The following is a 13,004-nucleotide window of genomic DNA, read 5'->3' as shown; positions in this document are numbered from 1 at the left end:
GTTTTTTTAAATATTTATTTGATTTATTTCTTTTCTTTTTTTTTTTTGGTGTGTTTGTAAATATTTATTTGATTTATTTCTTTTCTTTTTTTTTTTGGCTGCGTTGGGTCTTAGGTGTAGCACTTGGGATCTTCGTTGAGGTATGCGGGATCTTTTGCTTCCGCGCAGGCTCTTTTGCGGCATGCAGGTTTCTCTCTAGTTGTGGCATGAGGGTTTTCTCTCTCTAGTTGTGGTACGCAGGCTCCAGGGTGCACGGGCTCCGTAGTTGTGGCGCACAGGCTCCAGAGTGTGTGGGTTCTGTAGTTTGTGGCACGCAGGCTTTCCCGTTGAGGCGCGCGAGCTCAGTAGTTGTGGCGCGTGGGCTTAGTTGCCCCGCGGCACGTGGGATCTTAGTTCCCTGACCAGGGATCGAACCTGTGTCCCCTGCGTTGGAAGGCGGATTCTTTACCACTGGACCACCAGGGAAATCCCATCCACTAAGTCACAGTTTTCCTAGCTATTATGCCAACTAATTTTTTGCCCTAGCTCCAACTTTGGAATCAACATAAATATCTTACTATTCATGACCTTAAGACAGCATAACTGTCTTACTTTTTCCTCATCTTCAAGTATCTGAAAACAGCTCTCAGACTCCTTTATTTTCTAATTAATTAGTTTATTTATTTTTATTTTATATTGGAACATAGTTGATTAACAGTGTTGTGTTTCAGGTGTACAATAAAGTGATTCAGTTATGCATATACATGTATCTATTCTTTTTCAAATTCTTTTCCCATTTAGGTTATTGCAGAATATTGAGCAGTATTGCCTGTACTATACAGTAGGTCCTTGCTGGTTGTCCATTTTAAATATAGCAGTGTGTACATGTCAATCCCAAACTCCCAATCTATCCCTCCTCCCCTACCCTTCCCCGTCCATAACCATAATTTCATCCTCTAAGTCTGTGAGTCCGTTTCTGTTTTGTAAATAAGTTCATTTTATCATTTTATTTAAAGATTCAGCATATAAGTGATATCATATGATATTTGTCTTTCTCTGTCTGACGTACTTCACTTAGTACGATAATCTCCAGGTCCATCCATGTTGCTGCAAATGGCATTATCTCATTCTTTTTAATGGTTGAGTTGTATTCCATTGCATATATGTACCACATCTTTTTTTAAATCCATTCATGTGTCAATGGACATTTAAGTTGCTTCCATATCTTGGCCACTATAAACAGCGCTGCAATGTCAGACTCCTTTAGTCTTCTTTTCTCACTGATTCCTTCAACCATTCCAACAGATATAATTCAGTCTCTGGAGTCCTTTCTTCTGCACTGCTTCTTTTTCCAGTGGTCTCCTCAACATCTGTTTTTGCAGACCTCTACAAACTACACCTAATATAGACTGACCATGATAAAATGGAATGCTGAGCCTGCTAGCTTTACTTTCACTACTGTCAAATAATTAAAAGTGTACATGAAGGATGTCTCTAAACCATTGCAATAATGATTGTGGAACTCAACTGTTTGTTTACTGTCAATGGGCAAATCTTTCAAATGGTGCTTTATTTTATCTTCCACTACTACATTTGATCCTATACTCCCTCCTATATCTCCTTCTAAGTGAAAAAAAGGCAGAAATATTTTCAGGCATAATCTTGTATGAATGGGAGGAAGTTCTAGAATTGTTGTCCCTCCCACCTCCCCCCACTTTTCTGCTTCTGTCTTGAAAAACATTACCGTTGCTACCAAAACAAGTTTCCCTTCCACCTGCTTTACCAAGTTCACTAACTACCTCACTGGATGATGAATAGTTTTGTGATATGACTGCAACTTCAATACATTTTGCAAATTACTTGAGTGTTGTTCCTTCTTTTTTTTTAGAAAGGAAAGATCTTGATACAAATTGAATAAGCATATAATAGCTGCTAATTCAGTTTCTATCCTCAACTGGGAATTCTTCATAGATTTCTGTCAACGTTATTGACAATATGTGATTAAGGCCAAAACATTTTTAGTGCCAAGTAATGATGAAACAGAAAACAGAGGTATATTACGGTAGCAGCACAAACTTCCACTCGGTGTCCCTGAGTTTTCTGAAGCATATCTTTGCAGAGATTTCAGGCCATGGTTAACGATTTTAGACGCAGACCAACATAGTCACGTACAACCTTTTTTTACTGTCTAAACCATGGGTGGTATCAATCTTTGAGCAGTTTAATAATCTGGTAGGTATACTGTTGTGGCTGCTGCTTCCAAGATCAGTTCTTCAGTAGACATAACATTGCCCAGAAGACCCTAAAAAGGATTAAAGCTCTAGTTTTGACTGCTTATGTGGATGAAAATATCCACGACATAAATCGAACAATTCAGATCTCCAGTAGCTATCTAGTCACATGCCCTACAAAAATAGAGTTACAGAAGTCCTATGGCATCAAGGTTTCCAAATTAAGTGCCTACTTCTTGCCAAAAAAATTATTTGCATACATAGAAATCACTTTTTAAGGAAATTTAGGGATTGCTGTTCTGACCAAGGCTTTGAAACATTACATTGCTAATGGTGGTGATTCTTTCCCAGACTCTAGATAAAATTTGGAGAAAAGTGAGGTAAAGACCTAGACCTTTAACAAAAGATGAAAATAGCTTTTTTAAAAAGTAAGAGAAATATAATGCTTTACAGTGTCTATTTTCTCACCACTCTTGGTCAGATTTGGGGATAATAGTGGCCTTTGGGGGCTCGACATAGGGGTCCCCCAACTGCCTTCAGAAGGTAGGCATCTAACTAGGTGTGATCTCAATACAGATCAATATTTTTCAAAATATAAAACACGCAAAACAAGTTTTAAAATCTGTACTTAAATCTTCTCATTTTTCTCCTGAAGTGATACCAAGAAATCCCATTACCTTTCTACTTTCCCTCTACCCCCCTCCATTGTGTACTGCTTTTAGTCTTCAACTGGTAGTAATCAATAGCTATAATTATTGAGCATGCTCTCTGGGCCGGGCACTGACCTAGTCACTTTCTGAGGATTTCCTTTTGTGATCATCATTAGCAACCCTATGAGTTAGAACTATTACTACTCTCATTTTACAAATGAGGAAACTGAGGCTTCAGGGTAGTAGGTGATTTGTCTAAGATTCCACAGCCAGGAAGAAATAGACTGGGATTTGAAAGCAGGCATTCTGATTCCAGAGGCGATAGACCACGTTATGGCCTGATATTTAAATTTTACCCATGTGTTCATTATCTTAAAGTCTTGCAAAGAAATTAAGCCTGAAAGTTTCTCCCTGACCCAAGGCTAATCATTCACTCTGTTTTCCTCCCCACAATCAACAGAGCCATACAGATTGTACAAATCGGGACACAAACTTCTGGGTGGAGCATTAAATCAACTGTTATGTAAGTAGGCGTTGACCTTTCAAATCTGTGCTGTGTTCTCTTTAACTGTCCTAGTGGGGCCTGAAGGTAGGACATGCAAATCAGCCTGCAAGTGCCTTTTATGAAAAGACCTTGATCTCAGCAGAGTGAAAATAGGTATCATTTCATGTGCACTTGATTCAATTGTATTTTTTTCATAAAGAAAAAATTTTCTCTTCCCCCACCCCATTGCCTTTAAAATGGAATAAAACTTTTGTATGCCTGAAATTAGCTATAGTTTTTCTATCCAGGGTTGATTTTCAATGACAACTCAATAAAAAAAGTTATTGTGAAGGTTATCCTAGCTTAGCTAAGCTTCCTGAAAGCTTCTATTAATCTCCTAAATGAATGTCTTTCAAATAAGTCTCCCTCATCTCCATTCTAACTCTCACTGCCTAAGGCCCTTCCATCTTTGACTTCAATTGCAGCAATATCTCCCAAACTGCTACCAGATGATCTTTACAAAAACAAAAATTCAGCAATGCCACTCCCTGCTAAAAACATTTTTATTTGCTCCCAGCTGACAATACAATAAAATCCAAATGCTTAAGTATGACCTTCAAAGGCCTTCATTACCAAAACACTCCCTTTTTTTGTTGTGTCTTTTCCAGCCAAACCAAAACACTTACATTTATCCTAATAAGCCAAAGAATATTGTCATTTGTCTTAAAGTATGGCATTAAGCAATAAATGACACGGGAGCTACAGATAGGCAAGACGCTTCTCTTATTCAAGGTTAGGCTGTGCCAGGCCTTGGGGTGGGAAGTTGCAATCCAACAATTACCTTTCTACCACCTGCCAACCCCAGGAACCATCAACATCACACTCAACCTTCAATTTCCATTTAAAACTCCCTTGTTTCTCTTGGGTGAATAAACAGGGAATCTTTATAAAATACTACTGTGCCCCAACACCTTCCAAGCAGAGATCGTTTTTCCAAAGGGTAGCAAAATATTCTGCTGGTGCCAAACGTCTTGAGCACAAACTGGGGTGTGGTATACAGTTTGTATGTGATAGTTAGTGGAAAATATTGAGCAATGACCTCAAATAACTCCCCCCACCCACACACACACACACACACACACACACACACACACACACACACACACGCTTTTCAACAAAATCTCTCTTCCCTAAGTAGATGGCTCTTGAAAAGTAAAGTTTGCTGACGATGTATGTTTGCCGGGTAATGGATCTGTGGTTTTCACCAAAGAGTTTCTCTCTCATGTCCATTGATTCTTTCTACTCATTCCTGTCATTCAATCAGAAGCAGAGTACAGGTTCCCTCAAGCACCCCTGTTCTTTTCACGGGAGATGCACTTTACAGGAGATACATTCTTTTCTTTTTTTCTTTTTTTTTTTTTTTTGTGGTAGGCGGGCCTCTCACTGTTGTGGCCTCTCCCGTTGCGGAGCACAGGCTCCGGACGCCCAGGCTCAGCGGCCACGGCTCACGGGCCCAGCTGCTCCGCGGCCTGTGGGATCTTCCCGGACCGGGGCACAAACCCGTGTCCCCTGCATCGGCAGGCGGACTCTCAACCACTGCGCCACCAGGGAAGCCCAGAAGATACATTCTTAAGTTCTTTTTTATCAGGGTGTATGGGGAACTCTACAAAGGCAATCCACGTAGACAACTGTCAGCAACACCAAATCCTTCTCTCTGATCAAAGCAGATAAGAGCCTAAATTTTCTTAAGGTTCTGTTAGGTATACATTTCTGCAATGGTCCGTGAAAACCCATCCAACTCAACGATATGGAACTAAATTGAACCCCTCTGCATTCACCAAATGTTCTGCCACAAAGAATCTTTGTGTTTTGTCAAGGTGGATAAACAAAATGTTTCCCTCTACAGCCAAGCCTCATTTAAAACCACACTTAAAAGTTTAATGATACACATTTCTACCAGACGTCCTTTCCCCAAATCATCTGGATTTTATAGACTATTTATCACTATTCTTTCTGCCCGAACTCTTTGTAGTGAAATCTATTTACTCAGAAAAGAGTTTCAGCTTTACCATCTATTAAATCTGCATAGATAAGAAACCAGTTTGTTTAATTCAATAAACAGTTCTGTGCTCCAGAACTAGATATTTGTCACTTGAGTATCGAAGTAAGTGTAACCCAGGAATGTGATAACTTGGTTCCTCACAGCAGCTGAATCCCTGTAGTAAATATGCCTCTTCACATTCTTTGGAAACCAGACCACAAACTTGAGGGATGCTTCTCTGAACTTTGCTCCACACCAAGCATTTTTCACACATTTCTAATGGACTTGGGTGGACCTGTTTATATTCATGTCCACAATGCAGCTTGGCACTCACTTCAGCGGCTACTCAAAAGATTTAAGATTATATCGATCTTTATTAGTCTTTATTTCAGTCAGAATTATTTATTTGCCTTTCAGCAACACATATGGTTTAAGACAAATACAGTAGCTATTTCCTCTTTTCAGTCAAGTCTGAAGCCTCATCCTGGCGTTGTTATTGTGCTCTTCTAACCTGAGAAAAATATATGACATCTCAATGGAAAGTCACTGCCAGCCAAGACAGTTTGACTCTTCCTATTTAATAAATGACAGTTTCCTTTAAACCTGGATTTAAAGACCTAAGTCTGCCTGCTACCCATCTTCATTTCTGGTTACTGCCTAGCAAGGCTTTTTTCTATTGCCCAGATATCCCTCTAGTTTCACCTCTGCATCTCTGGGAAATTGGGATTGACATATATACACTAATATGTATAAAGTGGACAACTAATAAGAACCTGCTGTATAAAAAAACAAATAAGGGGCTTCCCTGTTGGCGCAGTGGTTGAGAGTCTGCCTGCCGATGCAGGGGACACAGGTTCGTGCCCCGGTCCGGGAGGATCCCACATGCCGCGGAGCTGCTGGGCCCGTGAGCCATGGCCGCTGAGCCTAAGTGTCCTCAGCCATGGATGCCGCGGAGGTGCTCCGCAACGGAAGAGGCCACAACAGTGAGAGGCCCGCGTACCGCAATAAATAAATAAATAAATAAAAATATAAAATAAAATATGAAAAAAAAGTAGTGTGTGTATATATATATACATATATATATATACACATATATGCATATGTATGTACCTGTGTATGTATATATATAGCCACATGGTGAAACTGAGGGCAAATTTCCCCATATTTTCTTTCTGCACCTCTTTTTGCTCTTTCTCTCTTATCTCATTAAGAATAAACAGATCAGTATAACACGTCATGATGGATGATACAGCAGAACATCAGTTTTTAAAAGTTTAAAAGTACATGTTCTTAAAAAAAAAAAATACATGTTCTTAAATGTACGTCCTTAAATTTAAATTGGCAGAAATGCCCAAGGCAGCAACCTTTCTTTGCAGACCACATTTTTACTTTGAGATTGCAGATATTACCTTGAGATTGCATTATCACACACTTCATTTGCACCCTCATATGTGTATAGTTTTATTTTTTTCAATAATTTTATTCCTTTTTTTCTTTAAATTTATTTATTTTTGGCTGTGTTGGGTCTTCGTTGCTGCGCGCGGGCTTTCTCTAGTTGGGACAAGTGGGGGCTACTCTTCTTTGCAGTGCGCAGGCCTCTCATTGCAGTGGCTTCTCTTGTTGCGGAGCACAGGCTCTAGGCATGCAGGCTTCAGTAGTTGTGGCTTGTGGGCTCTAGAGCACAGGCTCAGTAGTTGTGGCGCACGGGCTTAGTTGCTCTGCAGCATGTGGGATCTTCCTGGACCAGGGCTTGAACCTGCATCCCCTGCATTGGCAGGTGGATTCTTAACCACTGCGCCACCAGGGAAGCCCAGTAATTTTATTTCTTACTATGTACAAGGCATAGTGTTAGCAAAGACTTCAAATTCAAGTACTGACAGCATCCTGGAAAGTGTCATAAATGAGTGATTTGGAAGTGGTGGTGACCATGGCAAGTCAGAGTACATACCTTGTCTGGAGAGGAATGCAAATGCTGCTACAGAAAATACAGGCCCATTATTACCAGATGATACAAATTATCAAAAGAAGCTAATATTTTTGTGAAGTCTATTAATGTTTTGTTTTTGTTTGTTTTGTTTTTGCGGTACGTGGGCCTCTCACTGTTGCGGCCTCTCCCATTGCGGAGCACAGGCTCCGGACGCGCAGGCTCAGCGGCCATGGCTCACGGGCCTAGCCGCTCCGCGGCATGTGGGATCTTCCCGGACCAGGGCACAAACCCATGTCCCCTGCATCGGCAGGCGGACTCTCAACCACTGCTCCACCAGGGAAGCCCTCTATTAATGTTTAATATTAGCATCTACACCAAACATCTTTAGCACTTTTTCAACCACAGACACACAGACCAACACACAGACTAACAGTTTGCAACCTCTATAAAACACAGTTGGTTGGTAGCGGGATAGAGCAGATCAGGCCAAGCCAGGACTCCCAAGATGAAGGTGCCCACGGGAAAAGGGCAGATTCAGCAGCAAGAGATAGAAGAAAGGAGTTCAGACTGAGCTCAGTGTGTGTAGATCAGGGTTTCTTAACTTTGGCATCCTTGACTTTTGGGGCAAGATAATTCTTTGTTGTGGGGAGCTGTCTATTACAGGGTGCTTAGCAGCATCCTTGGCCTCTACTCACTAGATACCAGTAGCATTTCCCCCCTCATCCTCCATCCCCTGTTGTGACAATCAACAATGTCTCTAGACATTGTCAAATATTCCCTGGGAGGCAAAATTGTCCCTGGTTGAGTACCGCTGGTACAGATGTTGGTGGTAATAAGGGATGAGAATTAGTGTCAGAGCAATGCCTCCTGGGGTGGTAAGTCAGTAGTCTAACCAATGTAGGAGAGAAGCATGGATCCTCCCAGAGAGCAAAGGAGCAGTGTCACGGAAATGTGGTAACAGAGGTCAGTGTTCTCCAGAGGACCTAAGGTATGGCAATCCAAAACTGGAACCTGGGAGCAAGGACGAGCGACAAGGCAATAACCCAGTTACCCAAATCAGAGAATGAAGTAGAAAGAGAACCATGGATCAGCATGACTGCCAAGTTACACTTTGAACAAGGAACATATTTGAGTTCAAGTTTGGGGCAGAGCAGAGCTTACAGGTAGGAGTTGAAAGGCCCAAGTTGTGGGACTTAGAGCAATGATGAGGCGGGGACATAGGGATCTAATGAGAGGTGGCAGAAGACAGGGTGAGGGTCATTTAGCAGGGAGTTTACTCACCATTCCTCTTGAGAACCAGCTTTGTTACTGCTCCAAGGAATAGCTCTGGTTCTAGGTTATGATCCATTTCTTTGCCTTTCTTGTCATGGTCCTCCATAGTAACTCTAACAGAAAGCCAGTAAGGTTAGGAACTTGTACGTAGCATCTTTCTTCCTGGAGAAAAAAGGAGTTGTCTCAACTCTTATAGTCAATCTCTTATATCAAATTGGAGAAGGTTAAAATGAGGATCTATGGAGAGGCCCCGAGTAGCATAAAATCTTATGGTTGCCTTGCTGGGACAAAGAGGCACGTCATTCTCAGAGGCCAACTCAGAGTTTCTATTTCCATTTTATATTTATTTATTTATTTGTTTGTTTGTTTTTTGAGATTATGGAAGTCAATTTTTATTTTCTCCTTTTATAATTTATACTTTTCTAACTTTTCTACAATGAACCTTTACTATGTTTATACGCAGAAGATAAAAACTATATATGTGTGTGTTGTTTATTCAATTCTTTAATTATAAGACAAGACAGAGATCACTTCTTCCATAAAGTCTTCTCTGAATTTCTTTTTTTCTTTTCCTTTTTTATTGTGGGAAAATACATGTAACATAAAATTTACCATTTTAACCATTGTAAGTGTACGCTTCTGTAGCATTAAATACGTTCACATCATTGTACAAACATCACCATTATCCATCTCCAGAACTTTTTCACCTTCTCCAACTGAAACTCTGTACCCATTAAACAATAAATCCCCATTTCCAGTCTTCCCCTAGTCCCTAGCAACAACCATTCTACTTTTTGTCTCTATGAACCTGAATAGTTATGCATACAAAAACAATCATACGTTTGTCCTTTTGTTCCTGTCTTATTTAATGTATAGCCTCCTCCTATGCTTTTGAAAAGCTCAGAGTCTTCAAAGGGTTTGCCTTCCCCAGAGGTCACAAATTTATAGCTGGGCTGAATACAGCCCACAACTATTTCGTTTTAAAACAGTAGTTTAGGAGTTGGAAACTTTTCACATTAAAAATATAGATATTCAGCCATTTGTCAAAAACTCTGGCAACACTAAGCCCTCATTTCCCACGTGGAAGCAGTTGGCTGGAACTGAGTAGCCGCTCTCCACTGAAAGCAAGTGCACTGCTCTTTGGTTTACCCAAATCCCATTGTCTCCCCAACTTGGACTGTTGCATCCATTAAAGTTCCCTGCCCTTGGGACGTTTAAATTATGAAATAAAGGGCAGAGGTTGTTTAATTCTGCCCAAATAACATAGGTCTATTACAACTCTAGATCTGCCCCTCATTTACTTACAAAGCAGGAGTCTTACCAGCCCACCGTAATCAATTGAATCAACTGCAAAAACTCTCTCACATTCTCTTTTGATGGCTAAAAAGCATGTTCGTTAAATGGCTCCCCGACCATTGCTGGGGTAAAAGAGATCCTCCTTACAAAGCCAGGTTTTCCCTCTTTCTCCTCTCCCTAAGGGAAGCTCCCCTCTCTTTCTTCCGGAAGCCATGACAATTGTTAGGAATAGTTCCCACCTCAAGGGTTTCTTATAACATCTTTCATAGGAGGTGAGCACTGACAAGTCTCCACCACAGTGCTTAAAGTCAAAGCCTAGAGAAGGTATATTAGTTAGGATACAGGTTCAGCTGCTTTAAAAGAATAGTGGGGGAAATATTTTCTCACTTAGTAATCCAGAAGGACGTGGTTCAGAGAAGTAGGGCAGCTCTGCTCCATGAGGTCATCCAGGGACCCAAGCTTCTATCTTGTGAACAATCATGTTTTCCTTATCTGCCTGGTGCATGATGGCTCATCACTGCATCCTCATTCAGCCAATGAGAAGAAGAGAAAGAGGGTAGGGGAAGGCCTGAGACTCTGGCATAGAACGAAGAGGTCAAAATATCTTGTTGCATGTACGAGCCAAGAACTGCCAAAGTTTGCCAACAAACCACTGGAATCTAGACAAGAAGCGTGGAACAAATTCTCACTGATAGCCCTCAGAAGGAAACAACCCTGCCTACACCTTGATTTCAGTTTTCTCCAGACTTTGAAACAATAACTTTGTTATTTTAAGCTATCCACTTTAGAGTACTTTGTTACAGTAGCCCTGGGAAACTAATACAGTTAGTTAGTCTCTAGATATTTGGGTAGGTCTAAGTAAGGTTTGGAAATTCTATCTGGAGGTGCCTATAAACTACAAAGCAATATACAAACAAGGTACAATAATTAAGCAAGAATATGCCCTCAAGGGTTAACTGCCTCTAGCCAAGGGCTTGGTAGGATAGTTGCTGAATTCTGTCTTACTTCTCACTTTTCTTCATCCCACCCCTCCCTCTCACCATCACCAGCACACAAAAACATCTACTCAAGTCCGAGGGGAATTCCTAGCTTACATTTGTTGTGAAGGATTCAGCTAGGCGGTATTCAGCTCCTCTTTTTTTTTATTTTTTATTTTGTATAATGCTGTAAAAAGCTGCATTTATTGCAATTTTTTTTGAATTTTATTTTTTTTATACAGCAGGTTCTTATTAGTTATCCATTTTATACACATCAGTGTATACATGTCAATCCCAATCTCCCAATTCATCCCACCCCCACCCCCACCACCCGCTGCTTTCCCCCTTGGTGTCCATATGTTTGTTCTCTACTTCTGTGTCTCTATTTCTGCCCTGCAAACCAGTTCATCTGTACCATTTTTCTAGATTCCACATATATGTATTAATACATGATATTTGTTTTTCTCTTTCTGACTTACTTCACTCTGTATGACAGTCTCTAAGTCCATCCATGTCTCTACAAATGACCCAACTTTGTTCCTTTTTATGGCTGAGTAATATTCCATTGTATATATGTACCACATCTTCTTTATCCGTTCTTCTGTCGATGGGCATTTAGGTTGCTTCCATGACCTGGCTATTGTAAATAGTGCTGCAGTGAACACTGGGGTGTGTGTGTCTTTTTGAACTGTGGTTTTCTCTGGGTATATGCCCAGTAGTGGGATTGCTGGGTCATATGGTAGTTCTATTTTTAGTTTTTTAAGGAACCTCCTTACTGTTCTCCATAGTGGCTGCATCAATTTACATTCCCACCAACAGTGCAGGAGGGTTCCCTTTTCTCCACACAGTATTCAGCTCCTCTTGAAGATCTTTCTCCAAGCCTGAACTGTTCATTGCATCTAACCTACTCATCTGCTTTCTGGAAGATTAGGAATTTCTCTGGAACAAGGGTTTCTGTTTGAAGGGATTCTGTTCAGAAAAATCAGTCATCCTCAAGGTACCTCCCCCTGCCCCAAGAGAAACGGGATGAGGGGTGGTTGGAATCCTTCAGCAGGCCCTGCGACCATTCTGGCTCAGCACAGTCAGCAATGACTTTGTAAGCTCCTGACTTGCTGAGGATAGTGGTTTTGTGTAATTAGAAGTCCTCCACTGGCTTTTCTGTATTTGGGAAATCAAGTTCCATCTACTCACTGCTTAGGGTTTTGTAAGGTGATTTAGGGCCATTTGACCTCAGAATTGCTCATAGTCTAAAAGAATAGGTCATAGGCACCAGGAAGGTAAGAGTGCCTTAGTATACAGGCAGAAAACCAAGACAGGGAGTTGGAGATTAGGCTGGCAAGGATTTGACATGGAGGGGCTTCAGCTACCAGAAGGAGTGAAGAGGGCAGAGTAAGGTCCCAGACCTGAAAGAAAAGGGTAGCGGGAAAGAAGCCAGTCTTGGACACATGAAGGAAAGGACTCAAAGACAAGGAACAAGTCTAGATCTTGAGGATAGAACTGTGGGTCAAGGCCAGAGAGATTCTGGCAATGAGAGTGACTTAGGGGTGAACTCACGAACTCTCACCTGAGGCTTTAAAATTACATTTGGTTCTGAACAGGCTTTCTAGCAGAGCCAATTATTTACTGAGCACATGTTGAGCACCTGTGAGATGTTAAGACCTGTACTAGGCACTGTGGGTTACAGAGATGACAGTCATTCTCAAGGAGTTCACAGTTTGGTAGGGCAGGAATCAAAGAGAAATCAATGACAGTATAGTGTATTAAGTACAATAAGAGAAGTATGGCAGAAGAGGGGAATGTCGTAGTGGTTAAGAGCCCAGGATCTGGGTTCAACAGATTTGAATTTAGTCTTGACTCTCCAATTATAGGTTGCGTGAAACTGGGAAAGTCACTAAGCTTCTTGAAGCGTCAGTATTTTTTCTTGGAGATGGAAATAACAATAGTACTTATCCACTTTATATGATTCTTTCACGGGTCAAATTAGATCACACATGCCTGGCATCTAGTAAATTCCCAATAGCATTGACTATTGTGTGTAATAATAGTTGTTATTATGTATTATAATTATATGGGGGAAGGTAATGTCAGAAAATGTTTCCAAGAAAAGGTGGCATTTGAGCTGAATGTTGAAAAATAAAGAGAAGTTA

General features: G+C 40.9%; 1 protein-coding gene across 2 annotated transcripts in view; it reads left to right on the top strand.

The window, feature by feature from the left end:
• The window catches only part of CMKLR2 (chemerin chemokine-like receptor 2), a 50,228-nt gene that overhangs the window by 33,781 nt on the left and 3,443 nt on the right, over positions 1-13,004 (top strand). The window contains exon 1 of one of the 2 annotated variants that reach the window (XM_024738358.1): positions 11,718-11,854. The exons of the other annotated variant lie outside the window; for it this stretch is intronic. The gene's annotated coding sequence lies outside the window, so the exon portion shown is untranslated. Of the gene's footprint in view, positions 1-11,717; positions 11,855-13,004 lie in introns of those variants that run through there. 2 annotated transcript variants of the gene reach the window in all.

Source organism: Neophocaena asiaeorientalis, unplaced genomic scaffold, assembly GCF_003031525.2.
Source record: "Neophocaena asiaeorientalis asiaeorientalis breed wild unplaced genomic scaffold, Neophocaena_asiaeorientalis_V1.1 scaffold258, whole genome shotgun sequence".
NCBI lineage: Eukaryota > Metazoa > Chordata > Mammalia > Artiodactyla > Phocoenidae > Neophocaena > Neophocaena asiaeorientalis.
This window is presented reverse-complemented; position numbering and strand designations above follow the sequence as displayed.